A 14,973-nucleotide genomic window follows, 5' to 3' on the forward strand; every position below is an offset into this window, starting at 1 on the left:
TAAGGCCAGAAATACGAAGTAGACATTTCTACCTATCTACAGCTCTTGCCATTAGCAGGTAGAGGACACAAACCATAACACGAGTCTTGCTCGATTCTGAGACAGTGAAGAGATTTCTCCAATATTTAAATATAAATCTAATTTCCCAGAGGGTTTTGGGATGGCATTCACAATTTTTACAAAAAGTTGAACATTATTAGTTAAGTCAAATCATATCCTTAGAAGGAGAAAAGAGTGAGGGCATTCACTGAACTAGAATTTCTTCCAAAATTTCAATAAACTCAGTCATATTTATTTAACCACAGAAGGCAATCTTACTTAATCAGGACTGTCAAACAAAAATATTCTGTCAGCTATTCATGATCTGAATTCTGATCTATCAGAATTAAATTATGGTGCACATAAAAAAGTCACGAGACATTCCTTTTTTTAATAAATAAGGCAGTAGCCAAAGATTATTCATTAGTAGCTTTTTTGAGATGAGCTATCAAGTCTTCCCTTTCTTTTTTTTTTTTTTTTACTTTTTTTTTTTTTTTGACAGGCAGAGTGGACAGTGAGAAAGAGAGACAGAGAGAAAGGTCTTCCTTTGCCGTTGGTTCACCCTCCAATGGCCGCCGCGGTAGGCGTGCTGCGGCCGGTGCACCGCGCTGATCCGATGGCAGGAGCCAGGTGCTTCTCCTGGTCTCCCATGGGGTGCAGGGCCCAAGCACTTGGGCCATCCTCCACTGCACTCCCTGGCCACAGCAGAGAGCTGGCCTGGAAGAGGGGCAACCGGGACAGGATCGGTGCCCCGACCGGGACTAGAACCCGGTGTGCCGGCGCCGCAAGGTGGAGGATTAGCCTAGTGAGCCGCGGCGCCGGCCAAGTCTTCCCTTTCATTCTTCTTCTTAATCCCAGCAAAGATTACTTTGGATCAGGGATGTATTACTTGGGATTCTGCAAATACCCCATCATATCACCCTCTCTCATGTGATGTCCTTGTTCTTGCTGGTATCTGTGTAAGAGAATCCAACAGCCTGATCTGTCTTCAACCAAAACAGACCATGAAGATTTGTTCCTATCTTGTGCTAGCCTCTCTTTTCCACAGTGTGACACTAGGCACATTTCTGAACAAAAATCTTCTTGCCTTTCTCAACATCACTCATTTTCAATCTGTTTCAAAGGTCCCAACTGGGAAGCTGGATGTCCCGCTCTCTAATGTATGCTACACTTTAAAAGTTGAGAATATGAGTGTGAAATTATTTTTTGAAGTTTCTTTAGAAAACTCAAACTGAGTTCCTCATGAAAGGAGGTCCTTCAAGCAGTGGAAGTGCAACTAAAGAATATCAGAATTGGTGTCTGTGTACACATGGACAAATGGACTTTGCAAAGGCCAAAATAACTACACAAAGTGATGTGATTCTGTTTTATATATTTTAAAACCCTGCAGAGTAAGATGCATAAATGAATCTGTCTTTACATTTTTCTTGAACCAGCTTTGTTTATATAAACAAACTAGATTCCTCTTAATTTTATCTTGATTTTCAATTTTTTCAGTACACATCATTTCAGTAGCTTTATTGCAAAAGTATTTGCTCTTAGGCTTAAAAACAAGCAAATCTAATGTTTTCTCTGTCTGTGGTTTCCTTAATGTATACTTTAGCATAAAAATTATTTTGGGGGCCGGCGCCATGGTGCAGTGGGTTAATATTCCACCTGCTGTGCTGGCATCCCATATGGGCGCCAGTTCTAGTCCCGGCTGCTCCTCTTCCAATCCAGTTGGGAAAGCAGCAGAAGATGGCCCAAGTCCTTGGGCCCCTGCACCCACATGGGAAACCAGGAAGAAGCGCCTGGCTCCTGGCTTTGGACAGGCGCAGTTCCAGCCACTGCGGCCATTTGGGGAGTGAACCAATGGAAGGAAGACCTTTCTCTCTGTCTCTCCATCTCACTGTCTATAACTCTAACTCTCAAATAAAATAAATACATTTTTTAAAATAATTATTTATCTTGAAATCATTTATTTTGAAAGACCCTTTAACACTAAAAAGTAAGCGATCTAGGACTTGCTCCCTCATTTCTCTATTCTAAGCCCAACTTGTTCTTTCATTTCTCTATTCTCCTCAAGGTAGGAAACTAATTCTATTATAAAGGAATCCATAGGATGCACAATTTAATCTTTAGACCTCATAAAAGAGATGGCTAACATTTTTCTGTAATAGCATAGCCAAAATAAGAACTTAAATAATAATCTCAGAGCTAGATTCACTTCGCCATCAGCGAAGTATACAGTAAGTAGAAAAAACCTCCCTTTCAGACCAAAGGGAAAGGGAAAGAAAGTTTTAAAGTGAGAATATAATTTTCCTCATGGGCATTGTCTACCTTAGAAAAACTACTACAGAACATGCCTGTGATTATAGACTTGTAGTTCAGGCCACTGAAGATTAGAGTGGGACACGGGCACTCCCTTGACTTGCATCCTCTGGTCTGCTTTAACACAAACCAGGAGGAAAAGAAAGCTCGGCATCAGAAGCAATGGGTGGCAGGCCTATTAATGGCTGATCTGTACAGTGATCTGCCCTCAAGGAGACCCAACAGGCCAGTCCACTGCAGTGGCTTTCAATGTGGTAAGCCTGGGCTTCAGCAGAAGTCAACTTGTGAAGAGCCCTGGCAGCTCTGCCAAGAGTTGGATCACTGGAAATGGACCTGCCCTGGAGTCGAAGGATGCCCAGGTCAGAGCCACAGATCTTATTGGCTCTAAGCTGAAAAGCCCTTCACTCAGCCCAACTTCCAAAGTGACCACTGCAGCTGAGGGTGTGGTCAAGTAGGGTCAGCAACATTGCAGGCAGAACTATAAATTTCTTGTTAGAGATGCCCCCTGCCTTTACCTGGCCAGCTCTCCTCCCAGGCCAGCTAAGTAATGAAAGTCAACAGAGTGCCTTCCCCTAGGAGGTTCACACCTCCCTTAGGATATACCCCATGTGAAGAGATAGATAGGTCTGGGCCTCTGAATTTACAAGGCCTAAAGCCCACCAGATTATTATCAAGCCCCTTCTATCAGGTTCTATTTGCCTCTCAATCAGAAAACTTACTTGTAGCTTAGACAGCACCTTTCTTAGCTCCTCTAATAATGACTATGTCCTTTGTTCTAGACCCTGTCTAGCGTACTTGGGCCTCATTCCTTTGTAATCATAACCTCTACTCTACCACCAATGGCTCTACTCCCAACCTGTGTGTACTGATGGTCCTCTTCCCCACTTAATGCTGTATAATTGTTCAAACCTGGTAAATGCCACTCTTAGGATCATTGGTTACTATCCTCACTCTGTCTTTTATGACCTTGTCTAAATATGATCAGAGTCGGCAAACTTGGAAGGCTTCCATAGCCTTGGCAACTCATGACGACAGCCTAGGGTGGTTACTGGCGCCATAAACTAGAGTGTCAATTTGTTGGGTCAACATCAGGAGTCACTGTGCACTTGCTCCTCATGTGGGATCTCTGTCCTTAATGTGCTGTACATTTTGATTTGATGCTATAACTAGTACTCAAACAGTATGTTTCACTTTGTGTGTCTATGTGAGTGCAAACTGTTGAAACCTTTATACTAAATTGATCTTCTGTATATAAAGAGAATTGAAAATGAATCTTGATGCAAATGGAAGGGGAGAGGGAGCGGGAGAGGGGAGGGTTGCGGGTGGGAGGGAAGTTATGGGAGGGGGAAGCCACTGTAATCCATAAGCTGTACACTAGAAATTTATATTCATTAAATAAAAGTTAAAAAAAAAGAAAATGATCTCAAATTGCTAGCAGTTAATTATTTGCACTATTATTAATTGTATTAAAATCCATTCTTTAATAACATCATAATAGCTTAATAGCTTTCTAGAAGAATTATAGTATACTTCAGGTTATTTTTTTTTTTATGAAACTTCACAAGGTTACAGTAAGAAGACCTAGATATTTTTCATTCCTTATTGTTCAGATTACTAAAACAAAATGAAAGTAATCCTCATTTTAAGATTACCCTTCAACAAGTTCTACAAATGATTACAAGGGTGAAATCCTATAAAACTGGCATCCCTTTAATAAACTAATTCCATTTTATTTATTCATCTACAAGTACTTTTGAAATAATTTCTGTTTACTTATTTGAGAGGTATTGAGGTAATGAGTTAGTTAAGGGAGGAAGGAGAGAGAGAGAGAGAGAGAGATCTGACACCCACTAATCCACCTTCCAAATGCCTCCAATGGCAAAGTGTTGGTAAGGATGGAAGCCAGAAGCTAAAGCTGCCTTCCAGGTCTTCCCTGGGGGGTGGCAGGAACCTAACACTCAGTGATCCCTGCAAGAGTCTGCATTCGCAGGAAACTGCAATCAGGAGCCAGAGGCAGGAAGTGAACCCAAGTACTCGGTGAGCATTTTTAAGCAGCGTCTTAACTCCTGGGCCCAATGTCTGCCCCAGCAAATTATATTTTGCATATTTAAGGTTTACAAGTTTACAAGTGACATTATGGAATGTATATAGGTGATAAAAAAGTTACTATGGTAAAGCAACCTATTCATCATCTCACATTTTGTTTTTGTGACAACAGTAAGAAGTATCTTTAAAGTGACTGTAAATTGCCGGTTATAACCAACACAAATACAGAGCAGGCAGTGTTGGTCCTTGTCCTCTGGGACTTCCAGCCTATAGGGGAATACAGGCAGGTAAACAATTGCAATACACCTCTCTTCTGGGAGCATTAGAACACCCAGAAAAGGCACCTCACCTGAAGGAGTAAGATTTTGAGCGGGAGGGAAGCCAAGTCAAAGGTAGCTGCTCTGCAGCACAACTTATATCCCCTCAAGTCCTTCCTGCTGTGATTCTTTGTTCCTAAGACTGTTAATTGTTTGCTATGAACCAGGGGATTTTTTTTTCCACCATTTTTAGGTTTATCCTCAGTCTGATTCTCTTCTCTGCTCTCTTATTTTCTGAACAAAAGTGTTGCACAAAACTAATTTTTCCTTGTAAAGATTAAATCAACTTTTAGCTTCATTGTGGATACTACTAATCGAAGTTCCTATATTTTATAGATTTTTCCCTGAAACCACTTATTTAAGGTATACAAACTTCATGAATTTCATGAATATAAATTTTAACCCCAATTTTCAAGAGTTAAATTCCAGTTCACAGCTTGTTGTCATCAAGGACCAGCTTCTCTATAACTTTTATCATCCCCATATCCCATTTCCTACCACTCCACCCCTTCTCATTTCCAGCCTTGAACAATCATTCTAACGTGTTTTATGTGCATTTTTTCTTTTTTTGAATGTTGACTATCACCTTGGATACATGTATCTTTAATTTGCATAAATTTTGTGTTATATACCTCATTCTTTTCTCTTTCATTTATTTCTCCCTTTTTATTCAGTATTACTGTTTTTGTTACATATAGCAACCAAGTTCCTATAAATACATTTAATTTGTATTTCTAACTACTGTATAATGCTCATATCATCAAGCATTTAATTTGATTGTTCTCTTAGTGGGAACACCTAGCCACCATCTGACCCCATCTGACTCAAACATAGATCCAGGTTTTATGGGCTTCTGTTTATTCTGCTGGGACAGTGGTTTGAGAAAAAAATAAAAACAAAAATCTATTTCCAAATTAGATAAAAAAGTGAATATGTATTTAAAATAAGAACATAAATTAAATGAATTTTTCATTGCTCATTTAAAAGAGGAGCAATATCACAAATACCAAGCATTACAACATTTTTGCTAATTTACTCCCTAAAAAAACTCTTTAATACTTTACCCAACTTTTGGCTTCATTGTCACCTCTTCACATGGCAACAATTTTGTAATACAAGGAGTAACACAATTTTCTTTAACACATCTAATTGGAATGTATGTGTATCACTGAAAGTGACCAACTTTCTTCAAATTTCACAACTTGTTATTTATAGTAAGATGTCATATGTTAATAATACTGTCAAATGTAGGGAAACCTTCATTAAGCTCCCTTAGTATATGAACTGTAAGATATCAATATTTTACATCTCAAATACTCTGGATTGACAGCACTCAGTAACCACTTTGTCACTAATATCTTCATTGTATGGTTATATGTTTTATATTATCTCAAGGTGGTTGGTTATTTCATGAGAAATAAGGAAGGAATCTAAATCTTTTTTCCTAACAAATTCACATGATTCACTCATCTTTAGTAACTGGATTGTCAAAAGTTTCCACACTTATATAAGAAATGCACTTTTTGGTGAAATATTGTTACTTTTGTTTCTTGTATGACAAAACACTTATGTTTTATTGGTAAATATATTAATAATTTCTGTTGATTTCATTGCTCATCATTACAACTTTTGTTTCATATTACACTGATTTTCTCTTAGTTCGTCAATACAAAAGCAAGACATGATTACAAAAGTATGTATCTCTCCCAATTGTACTGTTGACCAATAATATTATTTTTGCACTTTATCATGTTTATGAATAAAATGTCACAATTTTAAGTATTTCTCAATGAAAACCTTGAGGCATACTTTGGAATTCATTGTAGCTGTTTTGTGTAAATTAGAAAGTTTATAATACTGCTCATAACGGAAAATTCCACGTTGGCACTTGTGGTCAGAATATCCCATGTATAAACATAGTGAGGAAGAAAATATAAATAACTTTAGAAAACCACCTGCACAATCACAATTTCAGACACTGAGGAGGCAAGTTTTTTCTTTGACAAGATTACCGGAAAGAGCTGAAAACATTATTTGGTCTGCCTAGCTATGAATGCTGTTATAACTGTGTCCATAATAAATGTTCATAGAAGTGGCCACAGATCATATACATGCACCCCACTGGGCTCACACTTTATGTACAGTTGGCCTTTCCATTTTGGGGACCCCACATCAATATGTCAACCTAGCAAAAATAGGAAAAAATTGGAAAAAAATTGCATCACTACAGAACACATATAGACTTTTTACTTGTCAGTATTTCTCAATCAATACAGCTTAGCAACGATATATATATGCTTACACTGTATTAGGTCTTATACATAACCTGCAGTTTATTGAAAGTACACTATGGGATTTGCATAGGTTATTTGCATGCCATTTTATCTACGAAATTTCAGTATCCACAGATTTTTTTTATAATCATGGGAGCCCTGGAACCAAACCCCCAAATATCGTCAACTCCATTCCTCCTTGCTGCAAACCAAATATGTCCCTAGGTATTCCAACATTACTTGTCAGGTGGGATATTGTGGTAATAGCCAAAAAAAGATCACTTTTGTAAATCTTACCAAAAAATAACAATATGAAAATATTGCAATGACTTCTCCTAGCTTAAATGTTATTAATTCCTCAGTCAACTCACTTTCGTCACCATCACAAATAAATTGTACAGGGCTATTTCAAACCTTGGTGGAAAATGTAAATAAGCTCAGTTTAGTTGGGGGCAAAAATGCATTGAAATTCATGCATATGAGGTTTTTAAAAGTTAATGAAAATGCCTACTATGAAAAAAAAACTAAGTGGATTTTAAAATGTTATATTTCCATTTTCCACAAACTTCTTGAAGTACTTTCAAATGTATCTCATTTAATGGAGTTATGTAAAAATTTACTGATAATATATTCCCAGCAGCACAATTGCTGAGTACTGGGGAACACATATACATAATTGGTTTAATAGTACATGGAGGTGTTTTTTTAATCTTCCATCAACACTTGGTATTATTGAGTTTTCTAACTTAAACTAGACTAAGAGGTAAAAATAGTCACTTATTAGGCGAATCAGCATTCTCCAGCAATGATTATCTTTGTGCCATTTTTATATTTTGATTGCTATATTTTATTGATTGATTAGCAGGTGTTCCTTGTACAACACCATCCGTTTCATAATTGGAATATCTTCTGTCATCTCATCATTAGTTGTGTCAACTATTTTTTCTTCATTAAATAGAAATCTTAGACTTGGTTTATTTTAATAATTTTGAAGCATTACTTAAGGTAGCCTTCCTCACCTCCCTCAAAGATTTCTTGCAGTCTGTCTTAGTCTTACAGAATGTCTTAGTGCATATTGAGACAAGTCTTCTCATTTTCTCTTTACTTACAGCAGACTTACATGTGAATGTTTATTCTTTCCATTTATCAATTTTCTCAAGTATCCAACTGCAATTTATACATTACCTTATAAAGAATTTATACCTTTATAATATCTTCACATATGAAGACATGGAATGACTAACGATGTAGATAATCTTCTTTGCCCTCTATTAGAGTTTTAAAGTTTTTCTACATAAGACTTCGTGTATTCCTGGTAAAACAATTCTAAATATTACACAGGTTTTTGTTGCTAATGTGAATGATGCCCTTTTTTCAAAAACACATATATTCTAGTTGATAATTGCTAGTCATTTGACTATATCCAATGATCTCAATTTAATTCTCATTTCTAGTTTATCAATTATGTTTTCTGCATAGGTATTAATATCTTCTGAAACTAAGGACAATTTTATTTTTCTCCTTTTATTTCTTTTTCTGGAATAAAAAACAGTATGAGGAGGCACTGTATGTCAGATCTCATCCGGGAATTCAATGACAAACAAAACAAAATGCCAAGTGCTGCTTTGGTTGAACATAAAAATGTGGTTGCATTCAATTCTTCATAACATACAATTTCATAGTTCACTCATCAAATTAGAGAACAGACAAAATCAAATCTAATTTACTTGTGAATTCTCTAAAGTAGAAAATTACAACTTCACAGGTTAGAAAAACATCACAAATTATTTATTACCTTGGTGGAGCTTCGAACACTATGCACTGCCACTAGATGGCACTTAAGTGTAAGACGACACTCTTCGAAAGTCACACTGTCTGGCAACATGACTTTCTCCTTCAAGTACACAGGTATGGTAATTTCAACCATTCATTCTGCCTGACTGAAATCATCTGACAAATATTAGATAATAAACTATGAATTTCCTTCATTATTTTACCCAAAATCAAATTATAGACAGGTAAATACATCTTTCTCTTCTTCTCCCTCAACTCTGAAAAGCACTGCAAAATCTACGGAAAATGGAATTAAATGGTGTTTATTTTGTTGTAAATTTTTTAAAAATCATGCATAGCTATTTTAATAAGGCAAATTTTCCATGAACATTTTGAATACCCTCTCCTATGCATGGATTTCCGATTTTCTGTAACAAAAACATTTATCATTTAATTCTAATGTCCATGAACTTTTTGAAGCTTCTGCATATGTGTGTGTAGTACTTTTTTCTAATATCTAATCTTATTTTTTAAGATTTATTTATTTGTTTGAAAGGCAGAGTTGTTAGGTAGGAAGTTAGTTATGAGCTTATGTGTGTGTGACAGGCCTAAAGAGAAGACATCTATATGCATCTGCATCTCAAAGTCATCCTAACAATGTTTCAGGGGAAGCCCAGATTTCACATCCTGCCTGCCCTGCCCCCTTTTACCTGATAACCTGCCAGGTGGAGGCCCTCACCCCTCCTGCTTCCTGCCTGATAAATCTTCCACAATCTCCCAGGTGCAGCCCAGTATCTGCATCTCAAACACCCTGCTCCCTTCCTCAGGTCTGATAACATTTGCATCCATAAAGTCCTTTGTTTCAGACCTTCAAGAGAAGCTTTTCTATTTACATCCAAAAAGCCCTTTGTTCCAAGAGGAGCAGAAGTGGGGAAGCAAGACCCATCTCCTTAAAACCCCCAGCCTCAACTGGACTGCGCGCTCTCAGCTCTCTGCATCTTTGCTGAGTTGCCCGCCTGGCCTGGCCTGGCCTGGCCAGGTGTACTCTCCACTCACCCATGCAGCCCCCCCCTCCCCCAGTCTGAGGGACTGGGCACTCTCTCTCAGGTCCTGTCTGGAGAGGTGCCCATCCGTCCTTACAGATGTTCCTTCTTAATAAACCTTGCTATTTTACCTCCCACTACTCTCTGTCTCACGCCTGAATTCTTTCTTGCGCGAAGACAAGAACCCTGCAATTTCTCCGGTAACAGAGTGACAGAAAGGGAGAGGGAGAGAGAGACAGAGACACAGAGAGAGCTGGTCCCACTCTCCAAATGGCTGCATCAGACAGGTCTGGGCCTGGCCAAACCCAGGAGCCAGGAACTCCATTCTGATCTCCCCCGAGGATGCAGGGGTCCAAGCACTTTGGGCATTTTCACTGTGTTCCCAGGTGCATTAGCAGGGAGCTAGACCAGAAGCAGAACAGCTCGGACACAAGCTAGCATTCTGATGTGGGATGCTGGCATCACCACCGTGGCTTAACCCTTGGCACCACAATGCTGCCTCCTCCAAAATTCTTACCTGGGATGAACAGGGATCTCCCAGTGCCTACTTTTACTGTGGAAATCGAATCTTCCTTTGTATCCCTGTCACTGTGGTGAGGCCACATCCCCTCAGCTTATCCAAATGGATTATCCTTCTATTTACTTTCAAACTGGAGTGAAATCAACATGCAGCAGGTCAGGCTGAATTCCTTTGCATGGTGGTAGAGTTCTGTTGTGGCAGCAGAGCCCACAGTCCTGCACAGATGGGTCTGCAGCACAGCCTCTGGTCTTCATAGCAGCCTGCTCATTTTCCCTCCCAAGTCATCTGGCTTCCAAAAGTCTTTCAAAGAATCCAAGAAATCTACCTTTGGCTTGTAATAGCCAGTGTTTATTTCCCTTGTTTGTAACCAATGTCCTTAGTTAATATGAGAAAATACCTTTGACTTGCTACAGGTTATGAACAAAACAAGCTAATTTTGGACATGACAGTTTTGCTAAGTGATTAAAGCCTTTCTTCTGAATTATTTGAAAAGTAATTATTTAACCTCAGAAGTCTTGTTTTAAAAGACAAATAATGTAGACTTTAAATGAAGATTTCACTTCAATATTATCTCTATTATATTACACCTTAGTTTATAAAATAGATATAATGATTTTGTCCACAATTTCTAATAATATTCCTGCAGTATCAGTAGTTTAAAACTTCTATTGTGGACTAAATCCAATCCTTAAAATTCGATTTATGGGTGGTCATTAAACCTATCAGTTAAGATGCTAGTTAAGATGCCTGCATTCCAATTAGAGTATTTCCATTCAATTCCTGGCTCCAGCTCCCAATTCCAGCATCCTGTTAATGCAGACCCTTAACAGCAGGCGTGATAGCTCAAGTAGTTAGGCCCCTGCCATCCATATGGGGAACTTGGTTTGAATTCCTGGCTTCTGGCTTCAGTCCAGTCCAATCCTGGTGGTTTCATGCATTTGGGGAGTGAACCAGCAGATAGAAATGTTCTCTCTCTCACTCGCTGTCTCTCCACCTCGCTCCTTATCTGTGTCTCTCTCTCAACTAAAAAAAAATTTAAATAATTTAAATATACTGCTCTTATATCTCCCTTATTATTAAACTCAAACATTGAAAATGGAATCATAGAAAAGGACATGAAGCAAATCCCAAGCCCATTTTTTAATCTATCAGGATCATAAACCCAAAATAAATAATGATGATTTCAACTGGCTACAATAAAATTTCTAAACCCCTTATGAAATAAATTTTCTTAAAATTATACTTTCATTACATTTTAAAATAAAATATATATATTATTCTCAGGAAAACCTGCCATATCACTATGACTAAATATATATATATATATATATATACACACATATCTCATATGTGTGTATATATATATATATATAATACACTGCCACATAGTATCAGTATGAGAAACACAAGTATTATTATTTTTTAAGATTTTTTTTATTAGAAATCAGAGTTAGAGAAAGAGAGATCTTCTAACCACTAATTCATTCCCCAGATAGCCAAAATGGTCAGGGCTGGGGCTAGGCTGCAGTTAGGAGCTTCATCCAAGTCTACCAAGTAAGTGGCAGGGGCCCATGTACTTGTCCATCTTCCATTCCTTCTCCCAGGCCATTAGCAGGGAACAGGATTGGAAGTGGAGCCACTGGGACTCCAACCGACACCCATATAGATGCTGGCATCACAGGCAGCAGCTTTACCCACTATTCCACAACACCAGCCCCAAGAAACACAGTATTATTAATAAAGGGATTAAATGACAAAAAGAAGCATGCTGAACTACTTGGTCTTGGTCTAGATCAGTGGTTCTCAAAACAGAAATACTCGGGGAGAGCGGCAAGATGGCGGAATAGGAAGGGAGCACACAGATAGTTCGGGAAGACACAGGTTAATAAAAGTGGAGATACTGCAGGGTCAAGGAAGAGTAGGGGATGAAACAGCAGAGGAAACTCTTCTGGAACTAGTGATTCACAGTGGACCTGCGTGGAGAGCATAGGAGCCCAAGTTCGGGACACCAGCGGCAGACTCAACACACCAGCGCTGGAACGCGAGGTGAGCCGAACCTCAATAGCCCGAGACACCAGCGGGCAAGCGGAAAGAGGAGACTAGAGGGAACGAGGCTTGAAACTCCGTGGGGAAAAGTTCACCAGGCTAACTAGAAGAGAGAGAGGAAAAAAAAAAAGAAAAAAAGTGACTGATACGGACACGAGTTTCTCTCTCTCTGCTCACCTCTTAAAGGTGAGCAAAACAGAGCAGGCGCCATTTTGGACATACGTCATAAGCAGGGCGACCTCAGGTCTGCACTGGCCCTGAGCCTAGCAGAAAAACCTGACTCTGGGGGGGGGGGGGTGAAATAACAGGAGATTAGGATCTAACTTGGTAACCCAGTGGGAGACTACAGGAGAATTGGAGCCCACACTGAGGGCAGCACAGATTACCTGCGTGGTCCTTGGGAAAGAGCTTCTGATCTCTGGCTCCTGTGGGTATATCATTTGCCTGCTAACTACCTCCAATTACATTCACCTGTGCAGAATTACTTCCCTTTTGAATCAAAAAAAAAAAAAACAAAGAAAGAAAGAAAGAGAGATTTACCACACCTAACCTGGGAGTGTCACCTTTGACACACCCTCAACCCTGAGGAACCAAACAGAGCTCTCAGGCCACACTCATCTCAAGCCTCTAAGGCTCCACCGAAAGCAGACAGTCCACTTAATATAGAGCCATAGTGTAACAAGAAAAAACACCACAGTGAAGAAAACAAATATCTCCAACATGCCAAACAACAAACGCAAAAACCAAGCTAACAAGAACAAGGAAGACACTATGACGCCCCCAAATGAAAAAGACATCCCAATTCAAGATTATGAAGATGATGATATAGAAGAAATGCAAGAAGCAGATCTCAAAAAATTGATAAGAACATTAAGAAGTTCTCAAAAACAAATTCTTGAACTGCAGAAATCCTTAATGGACAAAATAGAAAATCTCTCTCGTGAAAGTGAAATATTAAGGAGGAATCAAAATGAAATGAAACAACTAGTGGAACAAGAAACTCTGATAGTGACTAGAAATCATAATGAAATGAAGAATTCAATAGATCAAATGACAAACACATTAGAGAGCCTTAAAAACAGAATGGGCGAAGCAGAAGAGAGAATATCAGACTTAGAAGACAGAGAACAGGAAAGGAAACAGGCAAACCAAAGAAAAGACGAAGAAATTAGAAATCTAAAAAACAGTGTTGGGAATCTACAGGATACTATAAAAAAACCTAACATTCAGGTTCTGGGAGTTCCTGAAGGCATGGAGAGGGAGAAAGGATTAGAAGGCATTTTCAGTGAGATACTAGCAGAAAATTTCCCAGGTTTGGAGAAGGAAAGAGGCATCTTAGTACAGGAAGCTTATAGAACCCCTAATAAACATGACCAAAAGAGATCCTCACCACGACATGTTGTAATAAAACTCACCACAGTGAAACATAAAGAAAAGATTCTAAAAGGTGCAAGAGAGAAACGTCAGATTATTCTCAGAGGATCTCCAATTAGACTCACAGCAGACTTCTCAGCAGAAACCCTATAAGCTAGAAGGGAATGGCGAGACATAGCCCAGGTACTAAGAGAGAAAAACTGCCAGCCCAGAATACTATATCCTGCAAAGCTCTCATTTGTGAATGAAGGTGAAATTAAGACTTTTCATAGCAAACAGAAACTGAAAGAATTTGTTGCCACTCGTCCAGCCCTGCAAAAGATGCTTAAAGATGTGTTACACACAGAAACACAGAAACATGGTCATCAAATGAAAGAAGGTAAAGGAAGGAAACCTCACAGTAAAAGATCACAGGAAGCTCAATTTCTCTTTGACATAGAATTAAACTCTGATGCTCTGTTAAAGCAATGTGTTAAAGTAATCTATTATGTTCTCTTGATGTCTGTTAAATTCTAATTCTTCAAAAGCAGCTGAATTTTTATTAAGAGCTATGGGTTATTTAAATATGTGCTTATTTTCAAAGATTTGAATAATCACCTTGTAACAATGATCAAATTTAATCTATGTTATGTCATGATTTTAAGGAATCTTATTTCAACCAGATATTTTGGATTTTGAGCCTTCTTGGCATTCTTGACAGGCATTCAAAAAATCAAAGTTTCAAACAATCTGGACTCTAAAATTTCCAGTAAATCTTGGACTTTGGTTTTTCCAGTTTGGGCCCAACTGAAAAAATCGAAGGACCTATGTCTCTCAACTTGTAGAGACACCAACTAATCAGGCTGTTTGGATTATATTAGAAGTACTGTCAAGATGTGATGTGGTACCAAATTTTAAGTTTCTATAATGGAAGATGCTATTAATACAAATGTTTGAGAATTAAAAAGTCTAATGATCTTGTGTTACTAGACATGATAGTTACCTTAATGAGAAAGCCCTAGGGGCCTAAAGGGTTAAATACTTGTAAAATCCTACAGGTGCTTTCAAAAATACTGTGAAATAAGCAAGTGCCTCTTGTTGGTTGATGAGTTTATAATTTTAAACATGGTGACTTAAAGTCTTTTGTCATCCACAGTTATATATGATCTGCTGCTCATAAAACTAAAGCGTTGTTGTTTCTGTGATTAGCTATCCTCCTATAGGTTCCTATGGACTTTTTCCAGCCACTTCTA

At 38.3% G+C, this 14,973-nt stretch overlaps 1 pseudogene; it reads right to left on the bottom strand.

Annotated features, from left to right (window-relative positions):
- Positions 1 to 455: 455 nt before the first annotated feature.
- Positions 456 to 1,145, bottom strand: LOC133766566 (cytochrome c-like; annotated as a pseudogene).
- Between the last annotated feature and the right edge of the window lie 13,828 nt (positions 1,146 to 14,973).

This window comes from Lepus europaeus, chromosome 1 (genome assembly GCF_033115175.1).
Source record: "Lepus europaeus isolate LE1 chromosome 1, mLepTim1.pri, whole genome shotgun sequence".
NCBI lineage: Eukaryota > Metazoa > Chordata > Mammalia > Lagomorpha > Leporidae > Lepus > Lepus europaeus.